The sequence below is a fragment of the Ambystoma mexicanum genome, chromosome 7p (assembly GCF_040938575.1).
Source record: "Ambystoma mexicanum isolate Mex_15411 chromosome 7p, UKY_AmexF1_1, whole genome shotgun sequence".
Classification (NCBI taxonomy): Eukaryota; Metazoa; Chordata; class Amphibia; order Caudata; family Ambystomatidae; genus Ambystoma; species Ambystoma mexicanum.
The window spans coordinates 605553127-605569622 of NC_090939.1; positions in this window are offsets into that span (position 1 = coordinate 605553127).

Genomic DNA, 16496 nt, shown 5'->3' on the forward strand with positions numbered 1-16496 from the left:
GCGCTGTAAGGCATAGCGGTGAACCCCAATAAATCATGTATATTCTCTATGGGTAGATACGTCGGCATCCCACGAGAGCAATTGCCAGTCTTACAAATACTGTGGGAGGTTAATACGTTTAGGTACCTGGGGATAGACATCTACCATACGGTAGAGGAAGAGCACCAGCATAACACAGAGAAGGCGGTCAAGGGCATTGAAAATAGCATGACATTTTGGGTAAAGCTCCCCCTGGCGATGATGGGGAGAGGGGCAATGTTGAAAATGGTGGTCCTACCTAGATTATTGCATCATTTTGGGAATATACCATATTTAATATCGAAACGATTCTTTGACAAGGTGCACAGCATGTGTAGGGGGTTCCTCTGGCATGGGACAAGGAGCAGGGTAGCCCTTTGGAAACTGCAAAATACGTATGATAAGGGGGGCATAAACTTGCCAAATTTCGAAATGTATTACTTGGCGAGCCAGCTGCAATATGTGGCAAAAAGGCTATCAGAGGACCCAACCAATCTAGGTTGTTTAGACAGGATTGTGCCCCGTACTTCCTGAAAGAAATCATATGGCTGCCCAAACTAGACATGAAAGAGTGCCCAAAGATGATGACATTGGGGTGGAACATATGGCGCAAGGCTTGTCAGCTAATGGAAAATCCGACCCCATGTTCCCCGCAAGTGCCATTGGTTGTGCTGGCGGGGAAAGAGGTGCAATTAATGAAGATAATTAGGAAACACTGGGAACCGGTTGGGATATTGACAATAGGTGATATTTGGCTAGAAGGGGAGATAAAGGAATTTGGGACGCTGGTGGAAGAAACGGGGCTACATAGAGGGCAATATATTACATATCACAGGGTGGTACAGCGGATTAAGGAGAAATGGCCAGAAACAGTATTGGAAGGACAACCGGATACCACTATAGAAATTATATATGATATAGCAGAAGGCGGGCATGAGATATCAAGGATATATGAGATAGTTATGTCTAAAGTGGGTAGGGAAGTGGTACAATTGCGACAAGATTGGGAGGAGGAGGTGGGTGCCCCAATGAGTGATGGAATGTGGGAGCGGGCCCAAGGATACCATATGAAAGTGTCTAGGAACGTGAGGTTGCAGCAAATACAGCTATATATAACTCACAGGGCCTATATGACACCCCAGAGGACAGCTAAATTTAACAACGTGGGGAAGCAAACATGCCCCAAATATGGCGAGGAAGATGCTGGGATGACGCATATGTTCTGGGCGTGCCCAGAAATTGAGAAATTCTGGGGAGAAATAGCACACAGATTGGAGGAAATGGGGATCAAGATAACTGTCGGGATAGCGTGGGCATGTCTGCTTGGGGCTTTCACAAGACCACATAAACTTAAACATGTAAGCAAACTAAAAGACTTGGCTTATATACTGGCGAAGCGTAGGATCGTCATGGGATGGAAGAGGTGTCACAGACCTAGGATTGAAATATGGTGGAAAGACCTCCAGAAATGGGGGAAGCCGAAACAGCAGTGTGGCAAGATGCTAGTAACGGGGGGGGGGGAGAAGAAGCAGAAACTTTAGCAAGCTGGAGACACCTAATAGCCACACTATTTGGGCCCATGCAAAACGGGTCAAGTGACCAGGATCTGGAGGAGGACACAAGAGAGGAAATCCCTTTGCAAACTGTGGAAGCAGATCACGATGAGATGTAGGCTCAGGGGGTGGGAGGGAAGGGGAAAAGCAAACAACAAGATTGTGTCGTATAAAATTGAGTATATTGTAAAATGTACTGCAAGTTTGGTTATGGTTTGTTGGTTGATTGACATAAAATTAATTTAAAAAACTTCTAAAAAAAGAAAAAACGTATAAAATGGAATCAGTCACTGCTTTTACTTTGAGTGATTTTACATCAGAAACATTAAGAAGACAATGTGCAGAAAGGGGCATCACTGCCTCTGGCTGAGCTAATCCAAAAGATTATTGATTGTCAAGAAAGTAGGATTGTACTGCTTCCCTCTTATGATCGTGCAGAAGTTGCTGGGGCTTCTCCCAGTCCAGTCATGATGTGTCAGTTGCTGCCTTCATAGAGAGAGAGAGGATGAGAATGATAATGCTCAATCCCATGTGTGCTCTATTTCCTCTGAAGCTGAGGCTGGGTTAGATCTCAAGGGACAAAAGCTTAGGCTGAGAGAAAAAAAACTTGATTTTAATATGGCTAAGCTGGAGATGGAAAAATGGAAGAAACAAAAGATAGGGAACATCAGTTGGAGCTTGCCAAGCTTCAAGCTGCCAACAGCTCCTCAAGGGGATCTGGAAATGGTTCTGGTTCCTCCTCACATCCTAGATTTCCTAAGGATCTGCTCAGTGTGTATGATGAGAGAAATTGCATCATGGACTGGCTAACTGCTTTTGAGTATGCTTGTGAAGTGTAAGAAGTAGTAGACACGGATAAGATTACATGGTTGCTCAGTAGACTGCTCCACTCTGGCTGCAGTGCCATTGTAGAAATGTTCAAGACTGAGAGAAGGGACTTTACAAAATTGAATAAAATCCTAAATATATAAGTGACTCTTTAAAAAACTTGACTGGTTGGGTGGGAGGTTATAAAGTTACCCCTTTTGAAGGCATGCTCCATTTGGTCATACTGTAACATATGTCTGCCTCGTGTTCCCCTGAGCTTAAGCAGCATCTGGCTGACTCTTAAGGAGATAGATGCTAAGAAGTTAGCCACTGCTACAGATTTATGGGTATCCCACAGGGTGTCCCATAAGGACAAGCCTGCTTCTGGAAATGAAGAGGGGAAGAAGCAGAAAGAGAAAGGGGTGGTTCCACTGAAAAACCATCATTCCAACAGGGCCATCAAAAGTTTAAAAAGGGTAAGTCATATGACAGGGTAGTGGGACTAATCATCCCAAGCACAACTCTGCTTATGCTAAGCCTCCCTATGTCACAAGACCCAGTGGATCTTTTGTGGCTTGTGGAGCATATGACCATGGGAAGGGGGAACCCCGATGTAAGGTCAAAACTTTGGGGGTTCACTCTGTGAATCTTACCTTCCACCAGAAGGAGGAATACATATTCACAGGGGCATCCTTCTCTTCTGAATCCTTCCCCTGTGGGATAGGATCAGGCGTGGTTTTAGTTTCCCTGGTTTCCTGTGAACCTAGAGTGTCTGAGGCATATGCCGTAATCCCTAACAATACCAAGCACTACTTCAATGATAGTGTCCTGGTAGATGGTGTAGGCTAGCAGAATTGTAGTGGATTCCACTTTGGTAAATTCAGAGGAGCTGGCCAGAGCCCCTCTGATGCCCACTAAATTAGCTGATGGTTCCCTTCTCAAGTTTCCAGTTATGCCTCTAACTATAGCTGTGAATGGTTCAGTAGTCAGGATACCTGTAAGTGTTCAGAGGCAAGTCCCAGGGAGAGTACTGCTGGGAAATGATCTCAGAGACTTAGGTCTTGTAGGAAATACAGCAGATAGTCCCTGCACTAGGTTTCAAACAAAGGCTGCCCTGGCCACGTCCAAGGCTGAGCCAAAGCCAAAGGGGAAACTAAGGCTAAAGAAGTCAAAAAGCAAAAGCGAGGGAAAAAAGATTCCCCCCAACTCACCTGCCACTGAGGTGGAGGCAGCTGGCCAAGCTCCTGAACCTGGCGAGGAAGAGGAGCTGCCAGAAGTATTTGAACGCCATGACCATTCTGAGTTGCAAAGTTTACTTGCAGAAGGCGGTCCTGGTAGGGAAGAATTCAGTAAGGGCAAACACGAGTGCCCATCTTTGGAAGGCCTTAGGAGACAGGCCTGTTCTCAGCTTGAGGGTGAGCCTACTGGGAAACAAAGAATGTATTGGGAAGGTGGGCTACTATATAGTGAGCCCACAGAGTCCACTGAAGGAGACCATAGGAGGTTGGTGGTCCCCCTTCAAGTGAGACCCTTCTTCCTGCTGTTGGCACATGAGGTCCCCCTTTCAGGTCATCTTGTTATCAAGGAGACTAAGGAGAGGTTGTCCATGCAATTCTACTGGCCCAAGATGGGGTCCAGGTAGCAGGTCACTGCAGGAGTTGTGCTACTTTCCAAATTTCTGGTAAAAGTGGCGCAACAATTCAGGCTCCATTGGTCAACTCCCAGTAGTGGGTATACCATTTGAGAGGGCAGGGATTCACATTGTTGGTTCCCTTTACCCTCCAACATCCTCTGGCAGCAGGCTTATTCTGTTGTTAGTTGACCATGCCACCAGATATCCTGAAGCCATCCCACTGAAGACAGTAATTGCTAGGTCAGTTGCTAAGGCTTTACTTGGCATATTCACTAGGGTTGGCTTTGTTAGGAAAGATTTCATATTATATGTAATTTTCCCTCCATGTGGCAACCCCCAAACGTTTTGCTGCTGTTTTACACCCTGATCTAGACTTTGCCAGAGAAGCGCAGCCTTCCGCCGCACTCCTCTGGGCTTTCACTCAATTCTTATGGGGAAACTGACATACCCTTAAGACAGTCAGTACTGGGAGACTTGGTTTCCCTTAGTCCTTTCCTCATGTTGCAGCTTTTGTGTAACATGAAACAAGAGTGCACTGTAACTTACTTTAGCGCGCTCTTGGGTCTCTAGTCATTCCAAAGGCCCTAGAAACTCTCGCTGGACTTATTATGAACTGTGCAAGTGTGTCACGGACAGGACAGGTGGCAGCTATCGTTTGTCTTGTGTTTTGAACCCTTTTTCGCCATGTGATCCGCGCTTACCGTGTTTGGCACAAATAAGGGGCCTGGCTCCAAAATGGCCATGCCACAAGGTTCTTTGTCCTGTCCTTTGGCCATCTTGCCCCTTCACCTTCCCCAGGTCGAGCCGACCCAGGTTAGTCCTTATTTGGTCATGCACTTTCCCGCGAAACCCAACGCTTTTGCGGGCTTCTGCATGCCTCCAGGATGTGGGATGGGATGTCTGTTCCCAATACACATCCTGGGTGCCAGAGAGTCTGGAGTGTCCTGAATGCCTGGGACCACCGTGGTCTGTGATAGGTCCACGTATGGTGTGAGTGTTTGTGAGCAGATCTCCCATTGGGTCCTCTCCGTTTTGGCACGAAGGGAACTTTGGATAAGAGGAGGCTGAAAACACCACTACCATGTCGATCTCCTGAGTTCACACCGAACAAGGGATAAGGAGCCAAATATCCTGCAACAAGAAGCTGAGTCGAGGAACCGCTGGTGACCCGCTGAAGGCTTGGCACCCTGAACTGCTGTCGTCCTGCGAGACCCCTCTGCATCTGATCGTCCTAGAAGGTCTGTGAAGGCGCTTCGACCCATTGGAATAGTGGGATTAACTATTCCCGGCACCTTCATCAAACCCTGCAAGTAAGCCTCTTCGGAAGTGTCCCTGGGCCAACCAGTGGGCTGACCAGTTTACGCAGGACGCTTTGCTCTGTCACCGCCGCCATTTCGGGGAAGCCCTCGAAACTTGGTCTACTGCTTGCTCTGCGACCACTGAACTGGGGAAGTCTGGGTCTGTCTGCGTCGGGGACCGGTGAGTAGTCCATACCCCAACCGGTGGCCCCTCGTGCAGGAGCTTATTTCTTTTCTACCGCTGTTGCAAAATAGTGACTCTATCCCGCACTCCCATCCTGCCTCTGCCCACAAGTGGAGGCCTTACTTGAGTAGTGGGGACTGTTTCTGCATCGCTTCATTCACCTTCCTGAACTGCCTGAGACCCTTGAAGAGACCCACTTTATCCATTGGCACCAGCGCGTGCAGGTACTTTTGATCATAAGGCTCCTCTCTTCATAGGGCTCGGACTTCCTCTTAGTTAGGTGTATTTCTGATGTCGAACTGGGTCTAATGATTACTTGCACTACCTGTTTTCCTCCCCATCTAGGTTGTCTTCATATTACATGCTCATAACTCCTTAGACCCCCTCAGTCTTGTATATATATTGTATTGATTGTGATGTGTTGGTTTACTTGAGTATTATTGTGATTCTTTGCCATGGTCGGTGTTACAAAGGCCTTGTAATAAATGTGTCTATATTTTTAATATAATACCTGTCTGGAGTAATTTGTAAGTGTCCTTGCTTTGTGTGCTCATTGAGGTCTTTCAGTCACCCTCACCCCTCTTGAGACTTAGTCTTGACCGCCGCCATTGCTACCCTGATTGGTCTGGCTTGTCCAGAGGTTACCCTGTTCCAAAAAACTAGGCTGGCGTTCTGAACCTCTGCCCCTCCAGATCCGAGTTCAGAAATCCATCTTAACAGGCTTCCCTAAAGAAGTTGAGTCTGACAGAGGCAGCAACTTCATGTCCAGGTATATGCAGTGCTTGAAATTGGGTACTCCCTATTTTTTGATATCAGGGGGTCGACACTGTAAAATGGGACAATAAGGAAGGGGTAGTCGATCTGTTCTTTTTCTTTTTCAGGTATATGCAGGCTATGCAGAAGGAGTATGGGGTCTCCTATATGTTTTCATCAGCTTATCATCTACAAACAAATGGTTTAGTTGAGAGGTTTAATAAAACTCTCAAAAGCATGTGTGGATCTCTTGAGGAGCCCCAGAGTAGAAAGTGGGATCTCCTTTTGCCATGCTTACTCTTTGCCTACTGATAGGTCGCTCCGCAAGGAATTGGTTTTAGTCCCTTTGAACTTCTCTTTGGTCACCCTGTCAGGGGAGCTTTAGCTATAGTTAAGGAAAAATGGGAGTTCCCCGCTCCTCCTGTCACTATAAATGTAGTGGACTATGTGTTGGCATTGAGAAAGAGAATGGCCTTCCTGATGGCTCAGGCCAGTGACAAGTTGAAGGCTTGTCAGGCCTTGGTCAAACATTGGTATGACCAGAAGGCTTCACGTGTTCACTTTCCCCCTGGTCAAGAAGACCTGATCATGAATCCCATAAGGTCTAGGGCCCTACAGGGTAAGTGGTCAGGCCCTTCCAAAGTTGTGTAGCAACTTGGTGAGGTGAGCTATTTAGTGGCCCTTGGAAGGCCTGGTCAAGCCCCAAAAGTGTTCCATGTAAAAAAGGCAATCATCCCTAGGGTGGGAATGGCTACTCTGCTCTTGGAATCAGACAGAGAGGAAGAGGAATCTGAACCCCTCCCTGACCCGTTCCAAATAGTCCTTCAGATGGCTCCATTGAGGGTATCAAATTGGCCCCTCAGCTGTCTCCTAAGCAACATGGTGATGTGAGAACTTACCTGAGGTAATTCTCCCCTTGTTCTCCAGCACCTTCTAAGGTAGTAAAAAATCTGGGAGTCCTGATGGACAACACCCTAACCTTAGAACCAAAAATAAATGCAATAGTCAAGAAATGTTTCTTCCTCCTCCACACGGCAAGAAGAATCCTACCTTTCTCTCCTTCACGCACAAAACACTCACTCTCGTCGCCCTCATCATGTCAAGAATCGATTACGCAAACAGCCTCTACCTCAGAACACCAGAATACCTCCTGAAGAAACTACAACGGATACAAAATACAGCAACCAGACTACTCCTCAAAATATCCAAAACACTACACTGGCTACCAGTAAAACATTGCATCACCTTCAAAGCAATGTGCATAACACACAGGGCAATCTGTGGACAATGAGCAGAATTCCTACCAATGAAAATAACAATCTACAAGCCAACGAGACTCCTCAGGTCAAGCAACGAAATCCACCTGGAACTAAAACCATACCTTAAGAAAAAACTTGGAGGCACCTTCTTCTACCATTTAGCCGCAAAAACCTGGAACAACATCCTGAAAGATATAAGATCACCTAAAATTCAGAAAATTACCTAACACTTGGCTCTTCAACACCACAGACTCAAATTGAAAACTGGAAATGAAAAAAATAAAGAAAAGTGACTAAACCGCATTGGACACTGACAAGCTCCCAGAACCGACTACTGGGGCACCAATGGCACCTGGAGGGGTGATGCCGGGTAGAGTGAAAAACAGGCGACATCCATGGAGACGGACTCAACAACCCCAGCCAATCCCATCCAACATCTTCACTCGCCCCTTAGTTACTACCACATACCACAGTGTTGTGGAACTATGGGGATATTGCCAATCGCCACACTAACGGAGTTGCGGACAGTGACAGGTGCATTAGCCATATAAGTGGGAAAGGAGGACAGGTGGGGTTGTGAGATAGGCTGGTGGAAGTGGGAGCGAGACGTGAAAGGGACCTTGAATGCTGGACGGGCCCAGATCAGGACAGAGGCGCAGGGGGCCCCCGCACCCCATCTGAAGAGATTACGCAAGCCTGACATGTCAACTCAGGATAGAGATGCCAACTAACCAATTCCACTATTTCCCCCCTCTGCTTACACCTCTCAAAGTCCAAACCAAACACAACCACAAACCTAGAGCACAACAAACCGCACAAACTTCACTACACTGCAACAACACAACACAAACACACATAGACTCGCACAACAGTACATGACGACTACCGGCCGCAAACACCCCAGGCCCAGCCAACGGACCCACCGGGCTGAGGCCGCCAACAGCACATCACTGCTCCCTTGCACTTTTCCAGCTCACTCCCACTAACTCACCCTCCCCTCCTCTTTCAGAGCTGTCACAGTGCCAGGGGACCACTCGGGTGGTGATAGTGCACGGTACAAATGTCCTTTAACATTAACATTAACATTCTTACTCACTGAAACACGACATTAACACTGGAGATAGTGTGCCTACCAACAGTAGGAGTTATAGGATGTCAGACAAAGTTAGGTCTTACATCCAGTCTGAGGTCAACAAGATGTTGGATCTTGGGGTGATTGAACTCTCTAGTAGTCCATGGTCCGGTCCTGTGGTTCTGGTGCCAAAGGCAGGTACCTATGAGTTATATGATATGATATGATATGGCATTTGTTACGCCCCTACACACAAGTGTTTCAAGTTCAAGTTGAGGTTCTGTGTGGATTAACAGGCTCTGCATACTGTCACCAAGACAGATGCTCACCCCCTACCAAGAACAGACAAATTGGTAGAGAAGCTCGGTGCTACAAAGTACCTGAGCACCTCTGATCTCACTGCAGGATATTGGCAAATATCCCTGACAGAAAGTGCCAAGGAGAGGACAGCATTTTCAATGGGTTGGATGAATTCGGCATTGCATATCTGGATGATATAGCAGTCTTCAGCCCCACTTGGGAGGAACATGTAAAACACCTTGGGATTGTGTTTCAGGCACTTCAGGAGGTCCACCTGGCCATAAAGGCCAGCAAGTGTGAAATTGGTCAGAGTTCAGTGGTCTACCTTGGTCATGAGTATTAACTGTTATATCAAATTATGACAAATGCGACAGTTTTCAATACAAATGGCAGAGTGTGACTAACCTGATCTGAGGCAGAATTGCGGACCGTGATAAGGTTCCCCAATGACCCTTGCAACTCTCCTTCCCAGATACACAGGAAGAGGGAAGCAAACATCGTAGGGAAACCCTCAGGGGAAAAACCCTATTGCATGTTCAGCAAACCTTCAGCAGAATGGTAGTCTTTTCTTTCTCTCTCCGAATGCTGAAGTCAGTTCTGTGCCTTCCTATGTGTGTAGTGAGAGCCCTGGTGCCAAAGTGGAGCGTGCAAGCGCTAAATAGAGAGAGGGGTAAGTATATGGCTGCCGAATAAAGGGCTGTTCAGCATATGGTGCGTAGAGTACCGGGAGTGTAGAAGCAGACGGTGTGTGCGTGCAGGAGAAATGGGCCATTCTGAAGCATTCCGTTCCTGAGGCTAAAGAGAAAAACAAGGTAAGAGCGAAGTGAGGAGTGAGCCAGAAATTCATGATATCTGTTAGTAGAAAGGATAGAAGAGAGCAAATATACGAAGCATCTTGGAAAGGAGTAGTGACGCACCAAGGACATCCTGCCGGCTGCAAATAACTTGTTCTGACACAGGAGGAATGTGAAAGCAGGAAGGAGGCAGTATCGCTATCAGAAGCTAGACCGGCACATGGCACAATGGGTGCATCTTGGAAAGGGTCTCAATATGCCATGAATCCCTTTCAATCTGTGCCAAACAGAACGCTGGCAAAGCCAGGGTATGACAGTATGCCCTCTCCCAGGAGGAGAATGACCAGGCTTGCCGGGATGAAACCTGTGAAACTGGCAAACCAGCCGTGGGGTGCAAGCCGACGAGGCTAGTTCCCAGCTCCTGTCAGAAGGAGAATAGCCCTTCCAATCCACCAGGTACTGGAGGCGACCATGGTGGTAGCGTGAATCACAGATGCCAGACACCTCAAAGACCCGAAACAGTGTCCACAGGAGGGGGACGAGGAATGGAGTAGCGAAGAATCTAGTCAGGTGCATCACGTTTAAGTTGAGAGACATGAAAAACAGGGTGACTCCTGGACCAGGAGGGAGATAGCTGAAGCATGGAGGCGGTTGGTCCTCTGGTGGCCAAAACCTGAAAGGGACCAAAGTATTTGGATGACAGCTTAGAAGGAATCAAGTGTTGTGGCAAAATCCACAAAGCAAGTCATACCAAGTCACCTGCAGGGATGACCGGGGCTGGCGAGCGATGTCGATCAGCAAATTATTTGACCCGTTCCTGTGTATCCTTCAAGGTGAGCCCAGCCAACTCATGATCCTGTTGGATGTCCGAAACCACCGCATCCACATCTGGAAAGCTAGTAGCAGAGGGAGTCACGGTCAGGAAACAAGAAGGATGGAATCCGTAGGTACACATGAATGGACTAGATCGTAGAGCTGAATGTCTTGCATTGTTATACGCGGCCTCCGCCAAGGGCAACAGATCCACCCAATTATCCTGGGCGGCAGAGACAAAACAGAGCAGATATCCCTCTATAGTCCGGTTTAAGCGTTCTGTCTGGCCCTTGGTCTGAGAATGGAAACCGGAACTCAATGCCCTCTCAATGTGCAGAATAGAACAGAGCTGTTGCCAATAGTGAGTGGTGTACTGCGGCCCACGGTCTGAAACAATGGTATTAGGTAAACCATGCCGCAAAAAGATGGTGTCAATGAATACCCTTGCCATCTGAGGAGCTGACGGAACCTTTGGTGTAAGGCATGAAAGTGAGTGAGCTTGGTGAAGTAGTCAATGGTAACCATTACCACAGTAGCACCTTCTGAAGGTGGCAGATCCACCACAAAGTCTGTGGAAATAATTTGCCATGGCTTCTTAAGTATATGCATCCTTACCAGATGACCCAAAGGAGCCTTTCTACGTATATTGGATTGCAAACAAATAGAACATGCCGATATAACGTCACAAACGTCACAAGCCATGCTGGGCGACCAGAAATGTTTCTGTATTAAGTCAAGTGTGTTAGCAATTCCCTGGTGACCTGCTGCCTTGGAGTCATGACACATGCGCAACGCTTCCTGTTGAAGAGCCTTAGTCAGGTGGTACACCTGGTCACCGTGAAAGTAGTAACCTCCTTCGAGAACCAGATCATACTTGGCAACAACAGTGTGTCATAATGGAGCGTTGTTAAATGTCTCCTTGTTTACGGAGTGTAGAAAGGTAGAGACAGCATAGAGAAACAATGCCTTAGGAAATAGCCTTTTAGACTGAAACTGGGCCGAAAAAAGGGTGTCCTTCCTAGACACAGCGTCTGCCAGGAGATTAGTACTGCCTGGGATAAAGGTGAATGTAACGTTAAATGGCGAGAATAAATGAGCCCACCTGATTTGGCGACTATTCCTTGTTTCAGCGTACTTGAGGCTCTTAAGGTTCTGGTGGTCTGTCCTGACCACCACAGGGAACATAGTGCCCAGCGAGAGATGTCTCTACTCTTGAAATGCCCTTTTAACAGCCAAGAGTTATTTTTCCAGGACGGTGTAATTCAGCTCAGAGAAGATAAGTGTTCTGGACAGATAAGCCACTGGGCATTCCTGGCCCTGGTCAGAAACCTGGAGTAGCACAGCTCCCAAGGCATGATGGGAAGAATCTGTTTCCACGATTAACCCCTTGTTCTGGTCAGGAGATTTCAGAATCGGAACGGAGGAGGAAAGAGATTTGAGTCTGGTGAAGGCGTGTTGGGCCTCGTCATTCCAGGAAAAGGATACCCCCTTTTTCAGCAAGGCCGTCAAGGGAAGTATAAGAAACGAATAGTGGGGAATAAACTTCCTTTAAAAGTTGACAAAACTCAGAAACCTCTGCAGTTCTTTTACTGGGGAGGCAGAGGGCCATTCCATGACGGCTGCAACTTTCCCTGGATCCATGGTGGTTCTCTTAGCTGACAGAACATAACCCAGGTAAGTAACTTCAGACTGGTGGAATTCACATTTCTCCAGCCTGCAGTATAGATCTTGTTCTCTCAGTCTGGTTAACACAGTTCGAAAATGAAGAGAATGTTCAGCAGGATCACATAAAGAATATTGTCGAGATAGACAATGACTGAATGTAATAGGTCAGAGAAAACGTGGTCCATGAACCATTGAAAAATGTCAGGGGCATTGGACAGACCGAATGGCATGAACCCTATATTCAAAGTATCCGAAAGGGGTATGAAAAGCCTTTTTCCACTCATCACTTGACCAAATGCGAATCAGGTGGTATGCACCCCTAAGATCTAACTTGGTATAAATGGAAGCACCCTTGACCACCTCTAGGATGTCTGGGATAAGGGGCATAGGGTACCAATCTGGTACGGTAATCTTGTTCAGTCCCTTAAAGTTGATACATGGACGTAATTCGTCAGTGTTCTTGTTGGAGACAAAAAACAGTGAGGCCCCTCCTGGGGAGGTAGACTCAGTGATCAACCCGTTACGTAGATTGTTGTGCAGATATTCCTTCAACACTGCCTTTTCCTTCTCTGAAAGGATGTACATACTACCGAAGAGGATCGGGTGGTCAGGTAACAAGTAATGACACAGTTGTCTCTTCGATGAGGTCGCAACACTGAAACTTTCTGAACGTCAAATATCTACTGAAATTCTCTATATGGCTCAGGTAAGACTGCAATGTTGTCTGTCATGGTGTTAGTTGAAGAGATCATTGTGGGAGGAAGAGAGGAGAGTAAACCTACAGATCAATTGCAGAGGCAATGTGAGATGCAATACTCCGAACCCAGAAAGAAGGATCCAGCCGCCCAGTTAATGTAAGGGTTATGGAGCCTTAGCCAAGGCAATCCTAAAATCACGGGGTAGTGTGCAGCCTTGATTATGTCGAAAGACACCACTTCTTTGTGTGACGAGATGTGCATCCAAACTGAAGTGGCTTGTTCTATTATTGGGCCAGATACCAATGTTGAACCATCAACTCCTTCCACTGGGATGGAGACTTACTTAGATGTTCGAGGTATGTTATTCTTGCTGGGCCATCGATCATCTATGAAGATGCTAGCTGCTCCGCCATCGACTAATGCAGGTATGTTGTGTATCTCACGGTCAGGGAAGACGAGACTTATGTTGAGAATAACCATGGAGTCTTGATGAGAACCGGAAAGGTCAGGAGAGCCATGAGACAGGGAACCAACACCATTTTCCCGGATCGTGGTTCCCCTTATGATCAGGAGCAAACGTTTCCCTGCCGTCTAGGAGGTGCTATTGGACAGTTCCGGACTAAATGATCCTTAGACCCACAATACATGCATAAACCCAAAGATAGTCTGCAGGTTCTTTCATCGGCGGACAAGGGACCCCTGGTTACCCCTAACTGCATGGGCTCCTCAGGGTCCATCAACCTTGTGGTAGAACATTGGCCCAAGAACTAGGATGTGCCTTTAGCATTTGATTTGAGAGGACTTCAGAGGACTGGAGCCACTTAATTTGGCTATTTGGCTATTTGTAAGAGGATATAATCGCGGTCGAAGCTGAGGTTATCCTCTGTCTCCCAATGGGCAGTTTGAGTAACAAGGATATTACTAGATCTGCTATAGTCTGCTATACAATTCTTCATAATAATGTATTCAACTGGATTCCTCCACCAAGTTGGTTATGGTTCAGGGCACTATTTAGCGTTGCCCAAATGTGGCCACTGTTCTTAGACGTGATGGTTTTAAGCATATGCTCAGTGTTTTTCTGCAGCATGAGTATTTGATGAGATTTCCACCAGTCACAATATTGATTCTTACGTTTCCGGGCTAGAGGCAATCTCACACTGTGCAATTGCCCTCAATTTTTTCCGGAGCAAAGTCTTTTGTTTACTTAACTCCGGACCAATGGTGTGCTTATGTCTAAAAGATGGTTTAGAGTTAAGCGAGGGAGATGGCCTGAAAAGACTCATAATTGCAACATAGCATCCCACAGAGTGAATTAAGTCTGGATTGGGAATTAAATTATGTTCTAATAAGTGAGTGTTAAAAAGGGCTAAAGATTAATTCGACCATCTGAAGCGATTCCTTGCTCCAGTTAGACATATTTTGACCGGATAATAGTTAATAGTATCTGGCGGAGATAACCACTTTCATTTGAGCGACAGGAGGTCATGATCACTTTTAGTCTGTGTTAGGATCTCAAAGTCATCGATCAGGTTGGAAGTATTTCGTTGGACGAAAATATAATCAATGGTGGTCGTTGAATTCTCTCTTTTCCATGTTGTTTTGGGGGAGATGTCTCATTTTAAGGTCCCATTTATCATAATAAACTGTCTCTCTTTCATGAGGGCCAGCCATTTTTTTATCAGTTAGATTTGATTTATAGGGCTGGATGCAGTTCACGTTCAGGTTGCTTGCAATTAATACATGTAAAACCGACTTCTCTGCGCTAACCAAATCCAGCATATCAGATACTCCTTGAAGGAATAACTGATTGGTTATAGCTGCGTGATTAAAGTAGATATTCAGACAAGCCATATTGCCAAATGGAGTTTTCAACATTACCAGTTGGGTCTAAGGATTGGGTGAAGCCCAAGGATTTAAAGCCAATTGTAATTTGGTCTTCACTGCCACTAAAAGGCCTGCTGATGGGCGGCCTAAGGTTCCTCTAACAGCAGGCACTAGAGATAGAATATGGCCTTCCCACACTGGGGTGTCTAAAAGCCAAGTTTCTTGCAACATGACGATGTCGAAGGAATTATGATTATCAGTCGCATTAAAAATAAGGTGTTTAGACCCTCTAGTATTCTAAGAAGCTAAGCTGTACAATCGTTGGTCAGCTTTGGTGGTTTGTTATCTTTGATGATCTGGCAGGAGATTTGCAGGTCCCTTTGACCAAGATTGTATGGCCAGTAGATTAACTTGACGAGGCTCTTCAAATGATTGTTGGGAGCAGGTAACTGTTAGCAGAGTATTATGAGTTGATTCTGATTCAACATATTGATTTTAGTTTTGACTATTTCTGTGTTGATAAGTTAATTCATCGTGATCTTTGTTAGTTATCTACAGTTGAGTGTGTTCTTGAGTTAGTATAAAACTTAAATGATATAACTGAGTTCTCGCTTGCCATAACATATTCCGGATAGCACCAGATTGAATCCATAGTTTTACAAGACTCGTATTGATGCTATCTATGAACTCAACTTGAGTGATGTCATAGGATTGAATGTCTTCTAACTTGTCAACATCACTGAACACATAAAAAATGCTTGATCTTTTCAAGACATATTGGGGGCATGGATTAGGCCTACATTGTAAGATCAACGTATGATAGTTTTTTGTGATGATAAGTGGATTTGATCTTATTACAGGAGTTATATTTATTTTCCTTTGTTCCGACAGGCCTGGGTGCACTTTATTTATTACCGCATTAAAACCCAATGGGATTATTGGCGTGAACAGTATAATGCAAATTTGAGTAGTCTACATGGGATGTCTTGAAGGCAAATGCGGGTTGACAATCTCTCTCTATTTCTTTCCCTCTTTGCTCCAAAGTTCTGAAGCCAGATTTAGGTTGCCATAATTTGAGAGGGCTCATCTCTTGGTGTTCGTTATTGAATCGATATTGGATTTGAGGTTGGCTAGCAATGGAATTTTGGGTCTGGAAAGATTCACTATTAGTGATTGCAAGTTGGTCATCTAAGGGGACAGAGACTTCATGATTTGACTCTAGATGGGGCTCTTCAACTAGGGGTGCTGGTTTTTTGACACCTCTTTTTGATTTTACTTATCTCTTGGTATTGTTCCTTAATCTCATATTCGATTGAAAGCAGAGTTTATATGGAGATGTTAAAATTCGAATACATTTCCTGGAGCCAAATTGAGTTCCCTTTGATGGCAATGTTTGATTCTTAGATTTTGTTACTTTCTCTTGTATAGGTTTTAAATGCTTTTTTTTATTTTTTGTCTCGAAAATGGCAAAAGTAGGTTTTGAAACCTTTGAATCAATATGAGCAAGTACATGTTCTACCTCAATAATATCATTAGTTGGCTCGGCATTTAAGGTGTCAAGATCAATAACTTCATGGGTTGAAGTATAGGGTGTTATGTTCTTTAATTGAGAATTTGGGAAGGTAGAAAGGAGAGAGCACGCTCTTATTTCTAGAGGGTTAGTGTGTAATTCCTTAGTGGTTAAGTAGTTAAGTATATGTCAGAGGATTTAGCGTGAGTCTGATCATACCTAAGCCGATAAAGCTTATTTATCAAGTCAGTTTGACAAGTCAATTTATTGTCAAGTGCTTCATATAGTTCGGCCAACGAAAGTAAGGCTGTGTTC